The 25964-nt window shown below is 42.7% G+C and overlaps 1 pseudogene; it reads left to right on the top strand.

Annotated features, from left to right (window-relative positions):
- The first annotated feature begins 368 nt into the window (after nucleotides 1-368).
- LOC101142702 (FUN14 domain-containing protein 2-like) lies at nucleotides 369-2601 on the top strand (annotated as a pseudogene).
- Nucleotides 2602-25964: the final 23363 nt, after the last annotated feature.

Raw genomic sequence — 25964 nt, 5'->3', positions numbered from 1 at the left:
GAGTCTCAAAAGGGGAGACTGTTGACAGTGTGAAGGGAAGTGTTTTCAAAGATAATTCACCTGGACATTTGCCTAGGAGTTCTGCAATTTACAAAATATTTCACACACATAATTTTATTGGATCCTCACAATAATACTGTATTTTTCTTATTCTATAGATGAGAAAACAGAGACTCAGGTCTTCTCCTTGGACATGTGGTCCATTGCTCTTTCCACCATTCCACACTGCTTCTAAAAAAAAAACAAAAAACCAGGATGGCATCTGTTGGGCGGGGCTACGGGGCTCGTGATGCCGCCCGCTGAACTTTGTGACGCAGCCGCTTGCGGAGACAGGAAGCGGTCGCAGCGCGCCAGGCCCGCCCTCTTCCGCGGCTGCGGTGGGAATGGAAACATCTGCCACACGTGCAGGAAGCCGGGTGGTGGCCACGACAGCGCGCAACTCCGCAGCGTAACCTCGCAGATCCCCAGCGTGTGTCCTCGCAAGACTAGCTCACCGAAATGGCCGCGTCCAGTCAAGGAAACTTTGAGGGAGATTTTGAGTCAGTGGACCTTGCAGAATTTGCTAAGCAGCAGCCATGGTGGCGTAAGCTGTTTGGGCCAGAATCTGGACTTTCAGCCGAAGAGTATAGCGTGGCAACCCAGCTGTTCATTGGAGGTGTCACTGGATGGTGCACGGGTTTTATATTCCAGAAGGTTGGAAAGTTGGCTGCAACAGCTGTGGGAGGTGGATTTTTTCTCCTTCAGCTTGCAAACCATTCTGGGTATATCAAAGTTGATTGGCAACGAGTGGAGAAGGACATGAAGAAAGCCAAAGAGCAGCTGAAGATCCGTAAGAGCACTCAGATACCTAACCAGGTCAGGAGCAAAGCTGAGGAGGTGGTGTCATTTGTGAAGAAAAACGTTCTAGTGACTGGGGGATTTTTCGGAGGCTTTCTGCTTGGCATGGCATCCTAAAGAAGATACCTCATTTTCATTGTTCCTGGTTTTTTCCAGCCAGCAGCCTCTACGCTCCATCATAGGACATTGAGTCCCTCCTCCTCTTCTCCCATGCCTTCCTCCCTGCTGTGGCAAATCCGAGTGGCTTCTATAAGCATCTGTTGGCACAAGTTAATGTGGCACCATGAGCTTGATGGCGGCAGCAGAGACAATAGTCCTTAGCTCTTCTTCCAGTACACCCCCTACTTAGTCAGTCTGTAGGTCAGCAAGAAGGTCCCTCTACCCCTATGCAAGACACTTACAAGAACACATTGCAAGATGGCTGACCATGGAGGATGAGTGGATCCTGAAATGTTGTCCTGAACTGTTGATTTGGAAAAGAAATAAGCACATAGATAACCTTATTGTGTGCTGCATGGAAAGGAACTGAATACAATTGCCTTTAAGCATTAAAAAAAAAAGGATGAAAAATTGGGGTGTCACATTTGCAAAATGGATGGACAAATGTGGTCAGGGCAGATCAAGGTAAGGGATGATCTGAGGCAAAACTGTGAAGGATAAACTTTGGTGACCCTTACATATTTTTTACCCTTACCCCAGGTGCCTCCTGTTTCCCAACCCCTAATGCCCAGGGCCCTCATTCTCTACACTTTTGCTAAACAAGGCAACTCTTCTCTGTTGCCCACATGAGCAGAACCTCATACTTTGGCTTCCCTGACTCCTTCTATCCCTTCAAAACGTACCTATCCCTACCTGTGTTCTTCTCCCTCAATTTCTCTCTGGGCAACTGATCTACTTTAACCTGATCATTTGACTTCCTAGGAAGTACCTTCCACTCTGAGAGTCAGAATGCTCTGCATGTGTGCTAAGGCATTAAATGAAGATTGAAAGTCACTCCTGTGTTACCCCTCTCTGGCAGCACTGCTACTTTGACAAGGGTTCTGTTGACTCAACCTGAATTCCACAGTGTTGTGAGAGTTTCAGGCACTGCTGCAGCTAATAGGTACAGCTATTACTGGGTAGGGACTCCCTCAATTGGCGCACCACAGTCTATCCATCAAAAATTTCTCAACCATGGCCCTGGGATTGATAGCCCAAAACCCATTAGAGGACTGCAGGGATCTGCCAGAAGGTGGGACATGAGATATGAATACATTCCTTAAGGCTCTGTAGCCCTGAGAACTGAGCCCCAGAAGATGATCTGTGCAGGAGGTTTTGAGCCTATCCAGGGTACCAGAGACACCAGGAGTACCTCCTCCAGCCAAGACTGACCACAGTCCAAAGAACAAAACCCAGATAACAGAATCTGTCTCTGACACTGGACTCTTCTTTCTTGCATTGTGGGAAATGTAAGAACTACTCTTGGAAAGAAACAGTAGAGACCAAGAGACACTGGGATGGAAGCTGACTGGTTTCAGGGTTCAAAGGTCTGTGTTCCACCCCAACTTGGCCAGTTATCAGCAGGAGGGACCACGAACAATCCAGAAAAACCCTCTGGACCTCTGGTTCCCCATCTGAAAAATTAAGGATAGTGAAACTTGCCTTGCCTACTCACAAGTCTGTCCTGAACTCATGAAACTCTAGCAGCTTTTCTATCTCCTCAGCTTTTCTATCACTTAGGTGAAAAACCTGTGGCCTAAGAAATTAAATGACCCACTTACCTGTTGTCTTAGTTTGTGTGTCCCCAGACCTTGAAACAAGCAATCAAATACAAGTAGTGTATTTAAGACAGGCAAGAAAAACTGTCAGAGGAGTGGAAAAGTGAACCAAGGAAGAGAAGGTAGCCAGTAAAATGATTTATCAGTCTTGCTGCCTCTGGGGACAACTGAAAGTTAATTCCCTGAGGAAATTCTGGAAATGGAGTACAATGCAGGCCTTGAAGTTATCCTGCCAATGGAATAAGGGAGCTTGGGTGTTTGCATGCCAGTCTTGCAGAGTCCTTGGTTGAGGCTGCTGGGGCAGGATGTGAGCAGAGTGGACTTCATGGCTCTTTAAAAAAGAAAAAAAAAAAAATGAAAAAGCCTGTAGACAAAAGGAAGCAGAGTCTGGCTAGTGGAGGTTGGTCAGAATGCATGGAAATGGCAAGGCCCATTGGGTATGTGTGTGTCATTGCGATGGCTTCAACAGCTAACAGTCAACAAGGCTAAGATCTCAACTTCGGTTCCCTGACATCCCATTAGGGTCTTTCCCATCATCACAACTCCCTCTGACATTATGGCTCAGTTCTCCTGACTCTCCTCCTCATGAGGTTTCTGCCAATGCCCAGACTGCTTCCTGCCAATGTTGTTCTTCCCATACATGGTAACACCATTGGGTCAGAGCTGGGAGAGGGCATCCCTTGGCCAAACTGTCCTCTCCAGGCTCTGGCACTCAGCTCAGAATGCTCAGCATTGCAAGCCTAGAACAAGTTCCTTAACATGAGAATTCACAGATTTGGGTGTCTGTTTCCAGACCTACGATATCTGTCAACAGAATACTAATCCAAGAAGACATTTTGACAGGAGAGAGAATAGTGACCCCAGAAAAAAAGGCAAGTAAGAAGAGAGGGAAGTCCTTGAGTCCAAGTGACAAGACCATCAGGGCAAGACAGGGTACAGGGGATTCAGTACCTGGTTCAGATACTAAATCTGCAAACAGTGAGCATCCCTGCTGTTTACAGAAGCACATGTCCCGGATGCGGGTCAAAAGCCTAGAGCAAGCTAGATCTGAGCTGTGCATACATCGGCAGGCACGTGTGAGTGGCCCAGTGCCCCAGGGACAAGGTTCTGTTCTTAGCTGGGGAAAAACAGGCACCGGACTATCTCCACTGAGGCCTCACCAAAGCAATCAGTGGAGTGCTAAATGCCTATCTGACAATAAAGTCCTAAGTCTAGGTGAAGAAACATGGAAATGGTCTTTTTGTGTTTTGGTGGTAGAGAGGGGCTGAAAGGACAAACAGTAAAATAAATATTTTAAAAGTCGCAAAACATTAAGGAAAATTCTGACCCATTAGATACAAATTCATAATTAAAATAGCCTAGCCTCACTGCTTCTGCATGTCATCAATTGTAAGATGCACATTTTTTTTCACATTTTAATGTCTCTGAAATTGGAGTTGTCTTTGCAGTAATGGTGGCCCTCAGTCCCTCCTAGCCAGAGAATAGTTACAGCAAAATTGTCATTGCCCACATGTCCCAACATGCACAGAGATACTTCCATTTTCTTTACTCATGTACTGAGTTTAGTTATGTAAGATGTCTTCAAACCAGAAAAATGTCAGTAATTGTTGAAGTTAGATAATGGATTCACAGAGTTTATTATTTTATACTTTCCACTCTTTTATATGTTTAAACATTACTAAAATAAAAAGGAAAAAAGGTCTCCAAAATATGCAATGATTCAGCATTAAAACAAAATGCTTATTGTGTTTTCAGAAAGGGAGAAAAATAGAGCAGTGAGGTGTCAGTGTGGTATTAGTAAAACAAATGCTTGACATTGAAGGAATGACTGAAATTTTACATTTTCTTAGAAAATAACAAGCAAGCCCTTTTCAGGACCTAAAAAAGAAAGCTGTCTACAAGTGGATATAGCATGTAATATTTTGTTACTGAGATAGAAGGCAGGAGGAATTGCGCAGGCTTTTGGAATTTGTGTAGTAAAAATACGAAAAATTAGCTGGGGGTGGTGGCGGGCACCTGTAGTCCCAGCTACTCGGGAGGCTGACACAGGAGAATGGCATGAACCCGGGAGGCAGAGCTTGCAGTAAGCGAGATCGTGCCACTGCACTCCAGCCTGGGTGACAGAGCGAGACTGTCTCAAAAAAAAAAAAAAAAAAGAAATTTTGAAGCAATGTAACCAAGTTATGAGTTATGGTAGACTACCATTATGCTGTTGTCATAGTTTAATACATAGAATAATGGTACACCTTCCCTTCTATAGTGTCTTAGAATCAATAAAACAGCATTTTCAATGTTAAGTATTCCCCATGTTGACTAACCAAGGCAAAATTTTAAAATATGCATATTTACAGAAAGAGATTAAAAAGTTTTTGTTCACCAAAGTTCCTCTTAGGAAGAATCCTGCATTTGTCTAGAAGAAATGCTTTAATAAGAGACAGTACAGTCTCGGGGCTGATATCATGGGCTCTGAAACACAGCTGCGTATGTTTGAATCCCAACTCTGCTGCTTGTTAACTGTGTGACATTAGACAAGTTACTTAACTCTTCTATACGTCAGCAGATAATGAAAGTGGATCTTTCAGAGGTTGTGTAAAGATTAAATGAAATAATACTTGTAAAGAATTAAAACTAGTACCTGGAACAAAGGAAGTTTTCAATAAGCTGTTATGCCATGTTCAATAAACTGTTATGCCATGAAGGAAAGGGAAAGAACAATCTGTTTCCTCCTGGAGAAGAGATGGTCAGGAGATGGGTGGAGAATTCAGAGACAGGGATCCCAAGAGACAGCAAAAACCTTTCCTAAACCATGATGTGTATTTATTAGGGAAAATTTGACATTTAAGGTGAATACTAAGTATAACAGGAAAAGCACATGTCACAAAAGTAGAAGGCAGAAGAGGCCCTGAAAAAGCAAGTCCTGGGAATTCACAGAATCAAGTGAGAAGCTATAGATCCTCGTATGCCTTGCATTCTGGAGCTAAACTAGGTTGCACTAAGTTAAATGTATATACCTTCCTCCTTCTCAAAGATGATAAATTGATCCCATCTTGGGTGCCAACTGTGATCAATTAGAGTGTTATACTATGAAGGATTAGCAATATCTGCCCTAGGCATGGGGGGGATTAAGTCACAACACATGAATAACATTTCAGCCACATTGGTTTTAGGGCAGACCTGTGTCCCCTTGACATTAGAAATACAGTCAAAATGAAGAAAGCCCCACAAAAACCTCTCTGTTCCATGTGGCTGGTCCAGGACCTAAGTATGTGGGACAGCCCTCTTCAGACTGCATCCTAAGGTCACACAACTGGATAGAGTTTGGGTGACTGATTCAAAGTGCATTGAACAAGTATCACCATATAGGGATTCTCCAACCCAAATCAAGCACCCAGCAGGTGTCCAGGGGATTCTCAACCAATAAAAGATACAGGTATTGCACCCATAGGCAGGGAATCAGTGGCAACCAAATGAATTGAAAGTTATAAAAGCTATATGCTGGCTTGAATTATGTTCATTGAAATGTGTAGAGAGAAAGGGGAGTGTAGTTCAGAATTAACATTGACTTAACAATCATTCTGTTTAAATCTCTCATTGTACAGAGAAAGAAATTGAATTCCAAAGTTTATAAAATGTCAGGTCTAGAACCCTGAGCTCCTGAGACCTATCTAGCCCAGGGCCTTTCTTCTTGTAAGGTTGAAAACATAGGACATGCTGAGGGTTAACTATGAAAAACCAGCCCTTCACACCATCCTTGCTGTCCTCTCCTGCAACTCCAGGGAAAATTAGACCAATTGGGAAACTATCTGCTCCAAGAACATTGGCTCCTCTAAAAGTTCAGTCACTCTCTGCCATGTTAGAACCATCCATGTGTGTTTCTTCTGAATTCCAAGCCAGAGGAAATATCTCAAATTGTGTCTGTTAGAACCCTGCAGTCAATAGACTGCAGAAGAGCTTCTAGATCATATGGTCTCACAATGAGCAAGCCATTCTTTCTGCTGCAAATGAAAGCTTGTCCCCAAGTCTATCCCCAGTGGCCCACTGTGGCACTCTTTTCACTTTCTCCAGAAGACTCCTTTTAAATATGCATGCCACTTTTGAGAGCATCTTCATAACCCATTTGGTTTGTGCAATTCAGAGAGAACAGACCAGGCCCATGACCTTGGATGAAAGGTCCAGGGAAATTCTTTTTTATTTATTTATTTTTTTAGAGATAGTTTCATTCTGTCACCCAGGCTGTAGTGCAGTGGCATGATCACAGCTCACTGTAACCTTGAATTCCAGGCTCAAGAGATCCTTCCACCTCATGCTCTGAAAATGCTGGGATTACAGGTGTGAGTCACCATGCCCAGCCCCAGGGAAATCGTTGAACCTCACCCACTTTATGGTTGGTAAGGATCAGAGGCTGCTTCTTGCCCCTCCCCAGTAGTAAGGAATGTGGTGTTAGGAGGGGGTGGGGTCTCGTATTGGCAATGGCAGAAGCAATGCCTTTCTTATGTTAATCATTCACGTTCATTAATGTTTGTAAAATCCATGCATGTCATTGTGTGTAGCTATGGTGCATTCCTTTTCACTGCTGGATAGTATTTTGTTGTATGCGTGCACGATTTATTTTTCCACTTCTCTATTAATAGGCACTTATGTTGCATCCAGTTTGGGGCAATTATAAACAAAGCTGCTATGAACATTGTTTGTTTTTTCCATGTGTCCACTTGTACATATATTTTTCTAGGCATAGACTCAGCAAAGAATGCCCTGGGTGTTCTTCATAAAGTGTGAAAATCTTCAACTGAGTTTTCTGCAGCATTTGCACCATCTTATGTTCCTACCAGTGTGACTGAGCATTTCTATTCTTCTGCATCCTCACCAACACAGGGTATTTCAGAGTGTTTAATTTTAGCCATATTCCTTGGCGGTTTTATTTTACATTTCCTCGGTGGTTTTATTTTGCATTTCCTCAATGACTAATGAAGTTAAACACATCCTCACATATTTTTTGGCCATTTATATTTTCATTTTGTGATGAATGTATTAGATTCCTTTGCCAGTATTTCTTTTGTATTGTTTGCTTTTTTCTTACTTGGTGAAGGAGTTGTACATGTGTGCTGGGCACTGGTCTTTTGTAGTGATAACTGTTGGAAATACCATTCCCACCCCTGTGGTTGGTTTTTTCACTTTCTTGTTGGTGTGTTTTGTTGAACAGAAGTTCTTAGTTTTCATAGAGTTGAATTTATCTGTCTCTTCTTTAGAGTTAGTGCTTTCATGGTCTTATTTAAGAAATATTTCCCTGCTCCAAGCACATAAAGATATCGTTTCATACTCACTTCCAGAAGAATTTAGTTCTGCTTTTCACAATTAGATCTTTTATCCTTCTGGCATTAAATTTTAAAATGTCTCAAACTTCTTTGTCAAATTATAATGGGAACCATAGCATCATGTTCTTGAGCACTGGCTTGGAGGCCACCTGCGTTTCAGTCATGGCTCAGATGTTCACTAGCTGTGTGACTCTGAGAGTCTGCTTTACTTCTCTGTGCCTCTCTCCCAGCTGTAATAGTACCCACCAGAGCACTTTTCTGAGAGTTAAATGAATTAATATGTAAAAGCGCTAGAAGAAAGAATGTCTGGCACACACTTAATGCTTTATAGGACTTAGCTACGTCTTTTTTCTGCCCTTAAAGTTTCTCCTCGGCTTACTCAGACCCAATGATCGTGCTTGCCATGCCCTAACAACAGCCAAGAAACATGACCCCATGGAAGCTGTGTGGTGTCATGATCAATATTCTGCCTGAAGAGTTTCTTTCCACCATATAATTTTCTTGCATGTGTCAGTATTTATACGCTTCACTTGCCATCTGCAGGCACCTCAGCCTTCTAAGAAAACGTGCCTAGTTCTGTCAACTTTAAGATCAGAGAGATGTGGAATTCAGTTCTCCCCAGATATTTCTTATGCTCCCCGGGAAGTAAAATAGCTCTGAAAGTGGTAGAAAAGAGAAAAATTTCTCAACTTTCATTCAACTGGGACGTACATTTCTGGGGACACTGCATGATCTGTCTGTCTTTTTCCTGTTACCGGGTGACACCTTTAAGGCACCAAAAGTGGCTTCAAGCCAGAAAAGGAAAGAAACCAACATTTGTTGAGAGATTTCTAAGTTATAGTAAGTGCTTTACATATGTTATTTAAGCTACCCAATAAGTGAGAGAGGGAGGTAACTAATATGCAGAAGAGTCAGAAATTCTGTATTCAGAACAAAGTCCTTCTACTTTCCAGATGAAAGCTCTTTACAGCAGGCAGCCTCCCAAGAGGCACCATCTAGTAGACTTAGAATCATTCTGGCCTTCTTGAATGCCCCACGTGTTTTAGACTTTTTTCTATTTTGTCATCTCATCTGCATCCTGCTCCCTCCTCGTGCTAGCCTTTGGTTGTGCTTTCAGCACCAAAACCTGTTCTCCCAGTGAATGCTGGTACCTGCAGCTGACCACCCACCATGAATCTTAGACTGGACCCCCTCTCCAAAATCTCATGCTAGCAGCTGCCCCTGTGGACTCTCTCTTAGGAATGGCAGCATATGAAGTTTCTCTTCTCTTACAGATATGTTTATACAGGTCAGTTTCTATTCATTGTGCCTGTATATACATGTAAGCAAGGATGGGCATGTAACAGCAATGACTTGATTGATGAGAATGATTATTACATATAGTTATCCAATGAAACATGCATGATTCAAGTGAACACATAACATAAAATTTCATGTAACCTAACTGGTATTAACTTATATGAATCCTTCTAGTAAGTTGAAGTCCATTTTTAGAGTAATACAAATAACAGGACATGAGCTATTATTTTTAAGAATTTACTCAAATGAGCAACTTCTAGGTTGAGTCTCTAAAGAACCTACTGGGGTTAAGCTCTCCGACACAGCAGCCCTGACTCAGTATTCTCTGCAGATCTCAGGGTGCATAACACAGGTCTGGCATCCATAATGAGATCTTCAATGAATGCTTGTTGTGTATAAATAGATGAAAGAATGGATTGGATCCATTGACACGCAGCCCAATCATCTTTCCACAGCCGGCTCCAGCCCTGTACCAATAATCACTAGGAATAAGAATTAGCACCCTGAGGCTGTCTAGAAGCCAGTCATCAGGTTCAGTCTTGCAAGCTAACTTAGACTTAATTAGGCAGAAACGTTGACTCAAGCATCTCAAATTATTTAAACAGCAAGAGTTCAGATTGGCATCTTTCTTCACAACCCGTAATACAGGGCTTCACAGGCAGCAAATGTTCAATAAATACTAACTGATTACACTTCAGAAATCTAGATAATTCTATTAACCAAATTCCTCCTTTGCTGTATGTGTATCCATTAATCAAGGTAAACATCCAAAGACACACATCTGTGTGTCCATCTTACTGCCTCCACTGACCTCTGCCTTCACTGTCTGCATTTGTGGGCTGGCTGCTAAGGGACCAGATTTAATTATCAGATTTTAAGCACATTCCTTCTCTCCAAATTATGTGAGTTTGTTTTTCTATTTGAGAGTTTGGCAAAAGCTATATTCCCACCCTGTCACTTACTCAAGAGGAAATGTGTTACTCTTAGCAAGAGGATATCTCCCACAGTAGGAATCCAGCAGCGTCTGCAGAGGTGGTCCCAGCTTGCGGCAGCCTCTACGGATTGCCAAATTCCCACCTCAGGCTGCCCCTACTTGCCTTTTGCAGTGAGCCTCCAGAAAATGTTCAGACAGCCCCAGCAAATAGCCAGAAAAGGCATGGTACTTGGATAGGAAGGTGACATAGGGACCTCAACTCCCTAAATTGCTTTATGGTTTTTGCAGACCTGGAAGGGTATTTCTCAGAATGATTCCTGGCTACTTAATTGTTGGTCAGTCCAAGCACGTTGCTATCACTTCTTCAACTACCAGTAGGCAAGGAGTCAATGGTAAAATAAGCTAGTGCTTAGACTTTAAGCAATGATTAGACAGAATTATATCCCCCCCAAATTTTATTTGTTGAAACTCTAACCCCCGATACCTCAGACTGTACAGACTATATTTGGAGGCAGCATCTTTTAAAAGGTAATTAAGGTAAGTTGAGTTCATATAGGTGGGACCTAATACAGTATGACTGGTGTCCTTATAAGAAGAAGAGATTAGGATACCAAATGACACAGAGAAAGGACCATGTGAAGACACTGGAAGAAGACAGACATCTACAAGCCAAGGAGAGAGGTCTTAGAAGAAGCCAACTTGACTGACATCTGGATCTCAGACTTGCAACCTCCAGAACTATGAAAAAATTAATTTCTGTTATTTAAGCCTGTGGCAGTTTGTTATGGCAGCCCAAGCACACTAATCCAGGCAGCAAAGAGCCTGAGATAAACTGTGACCATTTGCCACAATGGTCAACATCTTAAATGGTCACTGGAGGCAAATTATCACAACTATTGAAGAATAGAGGACATTCAGGGGACAATGCACCCCTGTTCTTTATGTTAACTCATTACCAATATCTCTGTATCCGTTCTCTACCCCTACATAACAAACCACCTAAGACTTCGCAGCGTAACACAATCACCATTTATTTGCTCACAAATCTGGGCCAACAATTTGGGCTGGAGCATCTGGGCAGCACTTCTGCTGCTGTCTCTAGAGGCCATTCACATGGATGTAGCCACCTGGCGCTTGTCTCAGGGAGAGATGCTAGAAGATGGCCTGGTTCACATGCCTGGAAATTGGTGCCGGCTGCTCGCTGCAGTGCCTTCATTCTCATGCTCCAGCATGCTAGGCAGAATTGCTTTCCGTGGTGGTCTCGGGTCAGCAATCCAAAAGGGCAATTGCAGAAACCCTAAGACTTTTTGAGGCTGAGATTCAGAAGTCTCACAATATCACTTCAACACATTCATTTGGGTAAAGTAAGTCACATGGTATCTTAGTGCATTTATCACTATTATAACAGAATACTACAGACTGGGTAATTTATAAAGAAAATAAATGTATTTCTTATAATTTTGGAGGCTGAGAAGTTCAAGGGCCCTGCATCTGGCAAGGGCCTTCTTGCTGCATCATCCTATGGCAGAAGCCAGAAGGACAAGAGAGCACCGAGGAGAAAGAGTAAGAAAAAGGGAGTCAAATTTGCTTTTATAACAAAGCCATTCTCAAGATAGCAAAGCCACTCTCAAAATAATTAATCCACTCCTGCAACAATGACATTAATTCAGTCATGAGGGTAGAGCCCTCCTGACCCAATCACCTCTTATTAAGCCCCACCTTCCAACACTACTGCATTAGGGATTACGTTTCCAACACATGAACTTTGGGGGACATAGTCAAACCATCACACAGGGCCAGATTCAACTAGAGGAGAATTAAACCCACTTTTTCATGGGAGGAGCAGTAAAGTCACAGTGCCAGGGTGTATGTGCACAGGATGGGAGGAATAGTTGCAGCCATCTTTATAAACAGGTCACTACACTCTCTTTCTATCATCAGGATCATTTCACTGATTACAAGCCAGGTGCACGCCCTGTCCCAGGCATTTAGAAGAACAGGGGCCAGATTTACATGTGTGAGTATGCCTTAATGATTGCAACACTTGTTCATTATCCATTCATTCCACAAATACAAAATGAAAAATCTATTCTTGGAATACAAAGGTGGGTGTGATATAATGCCCACCTTCAGAGAAAGTTCAGTTACTAGGGTCATAGAGACACAAATAAGCAGATCAAAACAGAATTGTGTACAGAGTAGTCAATTCTAGGGAGGAGCAGGTCAAGAAAGATTTCATAAAGGAGGTGACTCTTGCCCTAAGTTCAGAATGGTGAGGTACTTGTGAGGTGAACTGTGATAAGAGGACAAAGGCCTGGGAGAGAGATGATTTTTGAGTAGGAGGTAGCACCACCTAGTGGCAAGGGAAGGGGGAGGCTTCTCTGCCATACTAAGGAGCTTGAGCTTTCTCCACAGGAGACAGAGACTTTGAAACCTTTCAGGTATGGGCTTGTTATGGTCCTACTTGCAATTTGGGGAAATGTGCCGGGTGTTCTTGAGGCAAGGGGATCAGTGAAGGGGCTTCTACAATTACAGTTTTGTAGTTGCAAACAACAAAATGCTGACCAACTAAAGCAAAAGAGGAATGAATCAAAGTCTATGGAGGTACTCACAGGGTTGAAGGGGAGGCTGGAGAACGAGGCTTGTAACTCTCAGAATATGGAACAGCTCCAGAAAGTGTGAAGACAAGATCCAACCATCTGTCTGTTCCCTTCATAGAACCTGCTGACAGATATGTAGATTCGAACCATTCCTCCCATTTCGATCCTTCTGTTTCAGGGTCACAGTTTTGGAAGAGAAGATCTAATTGGCTGAACTTATGTCATATGCTGCTTGCTGGAGGTTGTGGGAACTTCCATTTATACCCTTTTGATTAGAAGTACAGGTGACAACCTGGGACTTGTGATTTGGTTTCTGAAGTAGGGGCAGTCTTGTGGGACTCCAGGGCTGGAAGGGAATCCCCAGGGATCTCTCAGAGGAGTCTGTGGCAAGAAGCCCAGCACCCACCCTCATTGCTCCACAAGACAGAGGTAATTCCCAAGAAGGAAACCAAGATGCTGTTGGGAGGTAGAATGGAAGCTAGATAGCCCAAAATGAACAACACTTACCATAGAGCCATTCTGTCTGTCTTGATGTCTGCCTAAGTGACAGACATCAAGGACAATCTGCCTCAGTGGGACAGCATAAGTCTAGAGTGAGAGAATGAACTCAAGGGCCACAGGTAGCCAGAGCCATAATTTGGCTACACCTAGATGCCTATGGCCCCAACTCTAGCTCTTTTCTAGTGGCACTCTCTCTTCTGTAACACAGAATTTAACTAATTTGTTCATTTTTTTCCCAAAGTGAATCAAAAATGTCAAATGAAATAACTACTTCAGTAGTGCCTCTGTGAGTACTTCTGTTGATGAAGATTGAAGAGGTCACCCACCTTCCTCACTAACTTTCCCAAGCATCCAAGACCTAGGTTTAGACACACACACACACACATTCATGCCCCAAGAACTCTACTAAGAAGAGGTTTCTTGCATAATATCTCATCTTTAAAATTCTTCTGACTCAAAGAAAACTTTTATTTCCCTTAAAATGGCTTCCATTATGAACCAAAAAGACGAGGGCTTGGGACTTTCCCATTAAAGTAATAACCATATTAGCTAACAGCCCAAAGCTATGTCATGGGTCATCAGCTCCCAGCCACCATTAATTATGAGACAATATTATTCATATAGTGCTTTGCAAAGTCACTCAAAGGGTGAGACTCTCCAAATCAAATCTGAAGATATCGTTTATCCCCCATTTGGCAAATATTGCTTTTGAGGATGCAGGACATTTTCCTTGTTCCAACCTCTCCAGACATGACCAACCCAAACCCTGGGCCCTGTCTGATCTCTGCCACTGAAAGAGGTGAGGGTGAACCTGGCTTCTGGGGGAGACATGGGACCATAAACTTTAGAGGCCTGACAAACCTCAGAGTTTATGAAAGAATACTAGTAATGAACTTATGAACCTTGTTCAGACATTAGGCTGCAGCACAGAGTCCCAAATTTGACAGCAGAAGTTTTAGTTGTGATTTCTAGCAATCTCCACTTCCCAGCCCTGGAATCTTGGGATAATTGTTTTTAACTTTCACGCACTTACTGATTTATAAAGCGAGGATAACAATACTGTGATGTTGTGATGTCATAATAAATATATATTTAATCTTCATTCCCAGCTCCTGACCGGAGCTCTTAAAACCCTTATAATTTCCTAAGAGATAAAAGCAATAGGAGCATCTTTTGCTGTGTTTTGTTTTTGTCCCCACTTCCTGAAATAGCTGCTGGGTGATAAAGAGAAAAAAACATTTTTGTTGTTCATAACAAGACTCCTTCAATCACAAAGCACCTAAGAATGGAGAGCTGTTTGCCAGGAGAACAAAACTGTGGGTAAAGAGTTTCAGCCCCACCCCTGACCTCCAGGGAGGGGAAAGGGGCTGGAGGTTGAGCTAATCACCAATGGCCAATGATGTAATCAATCATGCCTACATAACAAAGCCACCATAAAATCCCTAACCACAGGGTTTGTGAACTTCTGAGTTGGTGAACAAGACTATATACACAGTTTCTGGGAAGGTCGTATGCTTCAAAACTCCATGTGGACAGAAGCTCCCGTGCTCAGGACGCTTCCAGACCTCTGTATATCTCTTTATCTAGCTGCTCATTTGTGTATGTTTAAATATCCTTGTAATAAATTGGAAACAGTAGGTAGACTGTTTCCTTGGGTCCTGTGAGCTGTTCTAGCAAATTATTGAACATGAGGAGAAGGTTGTGGGAACTTCCATTTATAGCCTTTTGATTAGAAATACGGTTGACAACCTGGGACTTGTGATTTGGTTCCTGAAGTGGGGGCAGTCTTGTGGGACTCAGCCCTTAATCTATGGGGTCTGTGCTAATTCCAGGCAGTTAGTGTCAGAATTGCGGTAACTTGTAGGACACTTAGGCAGTGTTCCAAGAGGTGGTTGATGTAGGGGAAAAATAAAACCCACACATTTGGTTCCAGAAGTATTGTGTTGAGGCAGGATAGGTAGTCAAGAAGTAACCATGTTCTCAGGGCACAGCAACCATGGTGGCCATACAGTCAGCACAATAAGCCCCAGCATTCACATTATAGTTCAGCTTATCCCAGCAAAGCTATCTCCAGTAGGGAATCCCACTCCCCACCCACTCCCAGACAGCATGCACATTTTAATTTCACCTGTCCTCAAACTGACCCTTTGCTCATGATAATAGTAGAAAAACATACCCCAGGGTGGAGATGCTAATTAGACATGCAATATTATCGGGGGAACCAGCCCCCAATATTTCAATGTAGGTTCTGTTCTATTTTCCCTAAGTGTCGGCCGGTCTGAGAAATAAAGAAAAAGAGTAGAAAAGAAAGAAATTTTACAGCTGGGTCTCTGGGGGTAACATTACATGTTGGCAGGTTCCATGATGCCACCAAGCTGCAAAACCAGCAAGTTTTTATTAGCGACTTTCAAAGGGGAGGCAGTGTACAAATAGAGTGTGGGTCACAGAGATCACATGCTTCAAAGGCAATAAAATATCACAAGGCAAATGGGGGCAGAGCAAGATCACAAGGCCAAGGAGAAATTAGAATTACTAATGAGGTTCCATGTCCTGCTGGGCACACATTGTCATTGATAAACATCTTAACAGGAAACAGAGTTTGAGAGCAGACAACCGGTCTGACTACAATTCACCAGGCTGGAATTTCCTAATCCTAGCAAGGCTGGGGGCGCTGCAGGAGACCAAGGCATATTTCATCCTTTATCTACAACTGCATAAGACAGACACTCCTGGAGTGGCCATTTTCGAGACTGCCCCCTGGGAATGCATTCGTTTTCCCAGGGTTATTCCTTGCTGAGAAAAGAATTCAGCGATATTTCTCCTATTTGCTTTCTGAAAGAAGAGAAATATGACTCTGTTCTGCTCGGCCCCACAGGCAGTCAGACTTTATGGTTATCTCCCTTGTTCCCTGAAAATCGCTGTTATCCTGTTCTTTTCAAGGTGCCCAGATTTCATATTGTTCAAACACACATGCTTTACAAACAATTTGTGCAGATAATGCAATCATCACAGGGTCCTGAGGCGACACACATCCTCAGTTTAGGAAGATGACAGGATTAAGAGATTAAAGTAAAGACAGGCATAGGAAATTATAAGAGTATTGATTGGGGAAGTGATAAATGTCCATGAAATCTTCACAATTTATGTTCAGAGATTGCAGTAAAGACAGGTGTAAGAAATTATAAAAGTATTAATTTGGGGGACTAACAGATGTCCATGAAATCTTCACAATTTATGTTCTTCTGCCGTGGCTTCAGCCGGTCCCTCCGTTCAGGTTCCCTGACTTCCCACAACACAATATATGAGAAAGCATGTATAGTACTGTGCCTGTGCACCAAGAACATGCTTACTAGTAACACCTCTTCCCACCTACTTATGAATAGTCATGTAAGACTCCCATGAAGGGAGTCTCCCTAGTGCCAGTCTTTGCTGTCTCATCTTTATGAGCAGCTTGCCCTGAATCCTCTCTGTATTCTGCACCTAGCTTTCAGAATATTCTTCTCCTTTGCAATAAGTTGCTGTGTGCTGCATCTCCTTTGCTGTGCATCTCATGTGTAAACTCTTTTAAACTAAGAAGACAAGAACTGAGGTTTCACAACAGCCATTGACAGTGTGAGTAGAGCAATAGTTTTGCTTTTTAAATACTTAATCTGCCTGCCTCAGAGGTTGCTTATATAAAGGTCATATAAAAACAGTATACAGAGCTGATAAACTGTAACTCCCATGTGAGTGAATGGAAAGTGGCATTTGTGTCTATTTAGCATTCCCATGGCTCTGAGAAAAATTTTTAAAAATATCATCTTGTTCTCACTACGCAGACACTACCTGTGTCCATTGCTCAATCTTGCACTGGTTTGCTTGCTAAGAAGGAGAAAAGTCACTGGTCCTCAGAATCTTGAAAGACAAAGTTCTACAAGGTGAATTAAGCCATTTATAGTTTGAAATCCTCCCATGAGAACTGGTGTTACCAGCCATCCTCCAAATGTGTCTGAATTTCTCCTGTCTTTCCTGTTCTCTTTTTCTTCTTACCCCATTTTCCCCTCATTTTTTTCTGGATTTATCTTGCTGACTCACTGATTTATTTATCCACTCATCAATTCTTGTGCCCACCTAAGTCCCTACTATGCCCTACTAAAACCCTGGACAGGTTCTCTTTCATGTAATGGGTCAACACCACCAGCTGAGGGACCACGGATGGGTTGTTATTCAGCAGGTGTTCCAGAAACATAATGTTTTGTTATTCTCCATGCCTTCCCTGTGCCTTGTCCTTGAGGATGGTAACATGGGGCTTGTTGAGTCCTCCATGTATGTAAAGTCTAGTCCTTATGTTTTTGTTTGAAAGAAGCTGAGTAAAATCCCTATTTAGAAGCACATAAAAGATATAGCTAAATGCCACAGAGTGTCTGCTATAGGGATCTCTCAGGGGGGATTTTCAATAACTTCTTCCTTAGTAGGCTAATGTAATTTGTCTAAACACAAAGAGCTAGTACATGGCTAGGATTTGAACCTCGGTCTGACTCCAAGCCCTAAACTCTCAATACTAAAATGAGGGCAAAGCCAATGAGAAAATCATGAATGTCCTCTTGTCAGCAGCTGCCTCCAGGAGAGAGGGAAACAACCAGTGGAACCAGAGCTTAACTGCTCCTCCTACCAGCCCCCCACCACCCTGCCAAGCATTGGCAGCTCCTGAGTCCAGAACAACCACAGCAAACCTTTACCTTTGAACCTTTGAACAACACTTTACCCTCCACCAAGAAATTGCCTAACTTGCATCCTCACAGCAATGGAGAGTAGGGGTTCCTGGTGCCCTTTCACAGGATAGTGGGTTGAATGGCAACCCCCAAAAACGCATGTTCATTAGGAACCTCAGTATGTGACCTTATTTGGAAATAAGGTCTTGCAAATGTAATTAAAAATTTCAAGATAAAATTATCTTGGATTTAGGGTGGGTCCTAAATCCAATGACTTGTATCTTTATAAGAGAAAGGAAAGAAATACTTGTATACCCAGAGAAACCCAGAGGAAAAGGCCATGTAAAGATAGAGGCAGAGATCAGATGGCAGCCCTAAGCCAAGAAGCACCAAGGATTTCCTGCAGCCACAAGAAGCTGAAAACCAGCAAGAAGGGATTCTCCCTAGAGCCTTCCCAGGGAGCATGGCCCTGCCCTGTGAATTTCAGGCTTCTAGCCTGGAGAACTGTGAGAGAACATGTTTCTGTTGTTTTAAGCTACGAGGTTTGTGGTCCTTTGATATGGCAGTCTAGGAACCTCACAAACGTGGTGAGAACACTGAGGTTCATAGATGCTACCTGACCAACCAAGAGCACAGGATAAGTGAGAAAACTCAGGGTCATAGCTTGGGTTCCCTGATGAGGATTAGGGCATAGGTAATTTACTGGGGTAAGTACAGCAATGAAGTAAGGAAAGAGAATAAAGTAGGCATTACGAAGCCAGCAACCACAGTGGAGAACCGAATCATAATTCCACAGGCAGGTTCTAGAAACAGTGCAGATAACTCACCTCGTAATTATCACCCCAAGGAGTGAAGGAGCAATGGGCATTTATGCCTCAACTCCCATGATTCATGGGTGAGGACTGCTGGGGCACAAGTTGCTGCCCAGCCTTTCTGGCCTGACATAAGTGCAGGTCCAGTGGCTTTCTGCCGCTTTGGGGCAAGCTCTCAGACACAGAGAGAGTGGCTACTAGGAATCAAGTCAGGAGCACCCAGGCATGGGAAGGTCTAAAGGGTCCAGGCAGTGTCCGGACCTCTTTTATTCCACCTGGGTCATGGATAAGGAGAAGCTGTGTACTCAGACACCTTTGCCCTAAATGATAGACATAGGCAGAAATGTTGGCTACAATACCTCATAAAGCTGTTAATTTACACTCCTCCAAAGCACTGTGTTACTCACCACTTACAACCTGCTTATTTCCTGACTGTGCTGCAAATTCAGCAATCAGTGATTTCCACAAGTTAACACATATTCTAATTCTCCATGCTGGGCAAAGAAAGGAGTAAATCAATATCCAGTGACAAACAATACTGCGTAAAACAGATGGATACGTGTAGACCACAGGATATTAGTCCTCATCTGAAATTTTATTCATAAAGTTACAAAATCCCAAAGCTACATCTGTTCACATGAAGCCTTCTAATTCCTAGGGACATAAGAAATTCCATACTGGGCATATCTAATCCAGGAGCCTCTCTCTAAAGGTATAGCCTGGTGTGGATTCTGGGAAGTGAAAATTGCCCTCCATCTAAGTCAAATCATTAGGAATAAGAATACTTAACTTCCCTAAAATCCAGTTGCTATGAATGCTCTATATAAATATTTGCTTAAATATTCTTTAAACCTGTTTATCATTTTAAGATATAAGCCTCTTTATGAGAAACAAGTTTCATAAACTTAATCTTAACTTCACCTGACCAAGTCTTACCTCCCTTACAATATAAGGCAGAAACTCTTAGTTCTGGTATAAATAGCTAATAGGAAGAACAGTATCTTTAAAGCATTTAATGAGCACTTATAACATATCAGATACTCTGTTAAACCATTTTCATATTTTATTTAATCCTTACATAAACTATACAAGGTAGATACCATTACTTTGTTATTTTGCAGATGAGGAAATTGAGGATTAGAAAGGCGAAGTTGCTTGCAATCACTCAGCTAATGAAAGGCGTATGCTTTTCCTGAGGGACTGCAGTAACAGACAGTCCTAAACAAAGTATAAAAAATGAATAACACACACTCCCTGCCCTCAGGATCACTTATAGCAATGATAACAGAAGACAGACAGCTATCTACAACATACGGCAGAATGCCCTCCGCCTGCTTCTGTCGTAGTTTGCTTATTCCCCACCAGCATGGGGTAGAGTGTTTGTAAGAGGCCCATAAAGCTTTAAAATCCCAGACACCCAGATTACACAGAGGACAAATTAAATCAGAATCTGGGGGAATGGGACAGAGTTAGTCCCAGCATCAGTAATTGTTAATGCTCGCCAGGTGACTTCAGTGAGCATCTAGCATTGAGAATTGCTGTGCTAGGATTGGTAATATACAATTCAGAAGTGACTTCCGTAGAGCATAGTATGGGGTTAATTTCAAACTCTATCTGGACATTTTATTTTAGCATATATCACAGCCAGATCTTGTGTGCTTGATCTCCTGTGCTGAAATTATGCTTTTCCAGGAGACGAATGTGCAGCCGAGGGTGAGAAGCACTATCCTACTGTTGCAGGAAAGTGTTCTGGGATTTCTTGGAGGAAAGGAAGGAGGGCGAGGTCTGAGCAGGTCAGGCTCAGAGCCACATATCACAGCTTGAACCTGAGCATCTCTGCTTTTGTCTTGTTTGTATTGTGGGTCTCTGCCTCAGGTTTCCGGAAAAGAAAGGGCTCTGTTGCTGCAGAAATAAGTGTGAAAACCACTGTCTTAAAGTCTTAGATGTCAAGAGTCCACAGGGTTTTTGTGTCAAGAAAACTATTCTCAGCATCATCTTCAAGGTTACCTACCGGCACTTTGGTTACTGGAGTTCTTACGTGCAATTGCTGAAAAGCAAAGGATTGCTGGAATTAGAAAAATACCATAATTTAATGAAAGTGTCAATGAATACCATAAACTCAGAGTTTATGGGAGACTTCACATATTCATTCACTGCATATTTATTGTCTACTATGTTTTAGATGCTGAGGATACACCTTGAAGTTGACAGACAAGGTCTGGCTTTTAGGAAGCTTCTATTCTATTAAAATACAATTTAATCAGGCACAGTGGCTCACACCTGTAATCCCAACACTTTGGGAGGCCCAGGTGGGAGGATCACTTGAGTTTGGGAGTTTCAGACCAGCCCGGGCAATACAGTGAGACCCCATCTCTAAAAATAATAATAAAAATAAAATTTGTAGCATGCCATTGATTTGCATTGGGTTCCTAGCCCAACAGATCAAACCAATATGTGGTAATTCATGCTAAATGAAACAAATTAATTTAGAAGTATACTCATGTAACAAACAGCTGAACTTCAGTCAATGGTAGGTGGTCAGCTGATTCAAGTAAGACAAAATGCTGAGCTATAACTAAGTTGTTCTTTTTACCTCACTTCCCTTTTCTGTCCATAAATGCTGCTGTCTGATCATGTAGCACACAGAAGCTCTTTGACCCTGTTCTGGTTCTGGGGGCTGCCAGATTCACTTCACTAATCATTTTTCTTGTTGTTTTTTGGGTTTTTTTGCTCATAGAAACTCTGATAAATTTAAACTTGAGATTTTTCCTTTTTAACAATTCTAATGGGGAAGACAAGCAAGGGACAAATGTATAAACGAGATAATATGCATAATACACATCTTTCGTTCTCAGGCCTGTCTGCATGGAGCCCTGTAGAGGAGGGGCTCTGCCAGGTGGTGGTCCTGCTCAGTCCCCCCTGCTTCAGAAAAGTCACTTTCCTTTCTAGCAAGGCCGGCGGATCCTCTGCAGCTCAGTCCATGGGGATTAGCTGGCATGTGCCACCACTGCTGCTGCTGTGGCCCCCTGTCCTCAGAAGCTTATCTGAGATCTGATGGAGTCTGAGAACCAGCTTGCCTCTGAAGGGCACCCAAAGGTCTTGGTTTCTCTACATCAGAAGGGTCCTTTGCTAATGAGGAGTTCACCTTAAGAGGTCTTTACCTCCCCAAGGCTACTTGGCTTCCATACATTTTTGAAGTATCCAAAAGCCCATCCTGTGAGAGAGGATCACTTAAACACATCTTGTTGCTTCATATCTGCAACCTTAGATATCCAAGCCATTGGAGGTCTTCTGGGATTCACCCTAGAAAGAGGATTCCTGAACGTGTCATTTCTGTATATGTCTGAATAAACAGTCACAAATGATTAGAGCTTACTGGGTATACTAATATATCCCACAGTCTGATTTTAAAGCTACAGATAGGTGTTAATGTAGAGAGACACCATCTATAATCTGATGAATGAATTGAATGAATATATAAGAAAAAATTTGTAATAAGCACATCAGTGTTAGCATATACATGAGAATGTCAAAGGTAGTTCAAACTCCATTTAAACAATCTGCTCTCCTAAACATTGCCTTGTTCTTAATATCCTTTTGTAACCTCAGTAAAAAAACAAACAAACAAACAAAAAAATACCACCTATCTCCTATGGATATAAGCACAAATATCAAATGAATAAGCTGAAAATTAATGAGTTTTCTTTTTCTTTAAATGGCTATACAAAAGCTTCAGTCTTCCCTTGTCAAATCATCAGGAATTTCAGGCACATAACTTTCATTCTGATGGGTTCATCTCACAGAATAAAAGACTTGCTTATAAAACAGCATTATTTTCTTCTCTTATTGAAAAATGTGTACACACTTCAAAGTTAAAAACAAAAATTTCTTAAAGCACAAAGAAACAACTTAAAATCACTCCAAAATTCTTAGCTAAAATACAAAGATTAATTATATGGAGTCTTTCCTTCCAGTCTTAAATGTTATATTTTTACAGGAATAACAATTTTTGCTAAGAACCTGAACTAGCACACATCAGGACAGAGTTGCATAATTAGTGGCTTGGAAAAAGATAGCAGTCACTCTTTAGCTACCAAATTGGCAAGATCAGAAATGAATGGCACCATAAAGATCTCATGTCTTTCATTAATGCTTAAAGCTGAGACTTTATTTATAAGGAGATTCTAAATTCCAGGCCAGTCTCACCGGGCTGTCCTTGATGGAGGTAGCCTGTTTGTCATGTTAATGAAGAGAAAATTTCCAGTTCTGAGTTCCACAAAGACTTTTCTCCCCCACCTACAGCTAAAGAGGGAGAAAAATGTCAGCAGGTAAGGGGTAGAATTGGAGTGAACCACTTCCTTACCTTTGGGAGCAGCTAGCCTAATGTCAAGGTCAAGGGTGGGGCAGTTCCAGCTCCATCAGAGGTGACTGCACCATGACAGGCAATGCTCATAGGCAAATCCACAGCTCAGCACTTGACAGGCTGGAATATTATCTATCCCAGTGCTTCTCAAACTGGAGCAGCATCAGAATCCTGGCAGAGGGCTTTTAAAGCCCAGATTGGGGCCAGGAAGGGTGGCTCACATCTGTAATTCCAGCACTTTCGAAGGCCAAGGTGGATCACTTCAAGCCAGGAGTTGGGAACCAGCCTGGGCAACATAGCAAGACCCTGTCTCTACTAAAATATATATTTAAAATTAAAACACACACACACACGCACACACACACACTCACACACATTGCTGAGCCCCACCCCAGGGTTTCTGATTCAGTAGGTTTGAGAATTTGCATTTATTATTATTATTATATATTTTTTAAAAGATGGAGTCTCACTCTATTGCCCAGGCTGGAGTGCAGTGGCAGAATCTCAGCTCACGACAACCTCTGCCTTCTGGGTTCAAGCAATTCTCCTGCTTCAGCCTCCCATGTAGCTGATACTACAGGCATGTGCCACCATGCCCAGCTAATTTTTGTGTTTTTAGTAGAGACGGGGTTTCGCCATATTGGTCAGGCCTATCTCAAACTCCTGACCTCAAGTCATCTGCCCACCTTGGCCTCCCAAAATGCTGGAATTACAAGTGTGAGTCACTGCGCTTGGCCAAGAATGTGCACTACAACAAGTCACCAGGTGACGCAAATCCCAGGGGGTTCCAGGACCACATTTTGAGAACCACTAGTCTATCCTGATGCTTGCACTGTTTAACATAGAAGTTCAAAACTCAGGCTTTACAGTCTGTCAGACCTGGTTTTTATTCCTAATTCCATCAATTAATAGCTATGTGAACTTGGGCCAGTAACTCAATTAATCTGAGCCTCTATTTTCTCACAAGTAGAATAGGAATAATTGCAGGGTTGTTCTAAGAAATGGATCATGTAATGTGTAAGTGCTTACACTTAGGAAGCATTGCCTGCTTCATAATAAACATTTAATACATGATTATTAGTCTTTCTATTCAAGTCCTACCTCAACACCCTCCTGGAATCTTTCTGCACCTGTTCCTATTGATCTCTTAGTCCTCTAAAATGTTGGTTCACTTGCTTTCCAACCCGCCCTGTGGTAAAGAAACTCCATTTCCCCACCCTCATAGAGCCTCCCGACTCCACTAGCAAGTGGGTAATCCTCTGCTGCCACCTTGTGGCCTTCCTTCGCCTCACACATTGCAGGCTAACCTTGTCAAGGTGGCGTTTCTGGGACTGCAATCCAGTAGCTGAGCATAAGCAAAGGAGCCAGACGTGGTGCCCGCTCAGCCTGCTCAGTCGATGTGAGGACTGTGAGGAAGGGTTCCCAACAGGACAGTCCGAAGGACACCCAAATCCTGAGGGCTACAGAATGACAGAAAGGAGCTGGAATCAGCACCAGGAGAGCAGGAGAGCGACCTGGCTGTGATCTCAGGTGAGTGTGGAGGCCCCGCTGAGCTCACTCAGGGCCTGGTCAGTGCCCTTCTATGCAGGACCCCAGGACACCTGCCTGTAGACATTTCTGAGGACTCCAGGGATCTCGAGCATATCCTTTCAGATCCCTCTTGCTACTGAGGTGGCCAAAGTCATGTGTGTCTAGGACAAGGCTATTAGAGGGTCCCCAATAGTCCCATGTTGAGACCATAGTCCCAATTCCTAATGAAGACTGCTCATTGTAGCTGGTTTGGAATAGAAACCCAGTACTTCGGTGAAGAAAGCAGCAGGACAGAGAGATGTGAGCAATGAAATGAAGACTCAAGTTGCTCTTGTCTTTTATTCCCATTACTCCTTTTCCCTGGTACAAGTGTCTTAATGAGGGGGGTTGACAGCTCGATGGTGGGGGGTGGGTACAAATACAAACTGTATTTTTTTTTCAGGGATAGTAGGAAACACCTCTTTCCAGGAGCACATCACACCTGAGGTTCACGATAGTGATAACTCTCTCCCCTGCTTGTGTTCTCATCCCTTAGAGCAATGAACAATGAACCAGAAGGTAGGGTGGAGAGTGAGGATGACACCTGGGATGGCAGCCACAGAACAGGAAGGCTGAGCTGGGAAATTGGTGCATTTTTTGGCTTCTCTCTTTAGAACATGGGTTATTTGGGGCCTTTTCATCCTCATTTTTGGGCCCCCAGGCACCAATTCTGAGAAACAGGAAAAGTTGCACTCAGCATCTCCTCCCTAGACCGTGCAATCCGGCACACACTCAGACCCCTGAAAGAAATAAAAAGCAAAGCATTCCGATCCTTCTCCAGGGGATGGCATTTGTTCTCCTTCTGCAGAGGCTTATTTTAGATTTGCCTCAGTGTAATATGCATAAGAAGTTAAGTCACCAGGGGCACCCCTTCCCCTCTCTAGAAGAAAGCTAAGACAAGGAAGGAGTTAAACAAAGGAGTAGGGCAAAACAGACACAGGCAGAGGAATGTAAGTTCTGCTGGTGAATCTGGGAGTGGGGGGGGGGGGGGGTATCTACCAACAATTTTCTACCCCTTAACCAGACATAAGCCTTGAAAATTGACTTCTTTAAGGCATTTAATCATGCTATCTCACTTATTATAAAGCATGCAACAGTTTGACCAATGTCTTTTTTACATTCATTAATTCACATGGGTTTTAAATCTTGCAACAATTCTCTTGCATTGGTAGAGCAAACATCACTTATTCACTGATAAGAAAAATGGAAGCTCCAAGATACTAAATGGCTTGTCCAAAATCACAGAGCATTAGTCTCTCTCCTAGGGCAAAGTATTTATATCCAAAACT

This window comes from Gorilla gorilla, chromosome 12, assembly GCF_029281585.2.
Source record: "Gorilla gorilla gorilla isolate KB3781 chromosome 12, NHGRI_mGorGor1-v2.1_pri, whole genome shotgun sequence".
Classification (NCBI taxonomy): domain Eukaryota; kingdom Metazoa; phylum Chordata; class Mammalia; order Primates; family Hominidae; genus Gorilla; species Gorilla gorilla.
The sequence above is the reverse complement of the archived record's forward strand: the minus strand, read 5'-3'. Positions and strand labels throughout refer to the sequence as shown.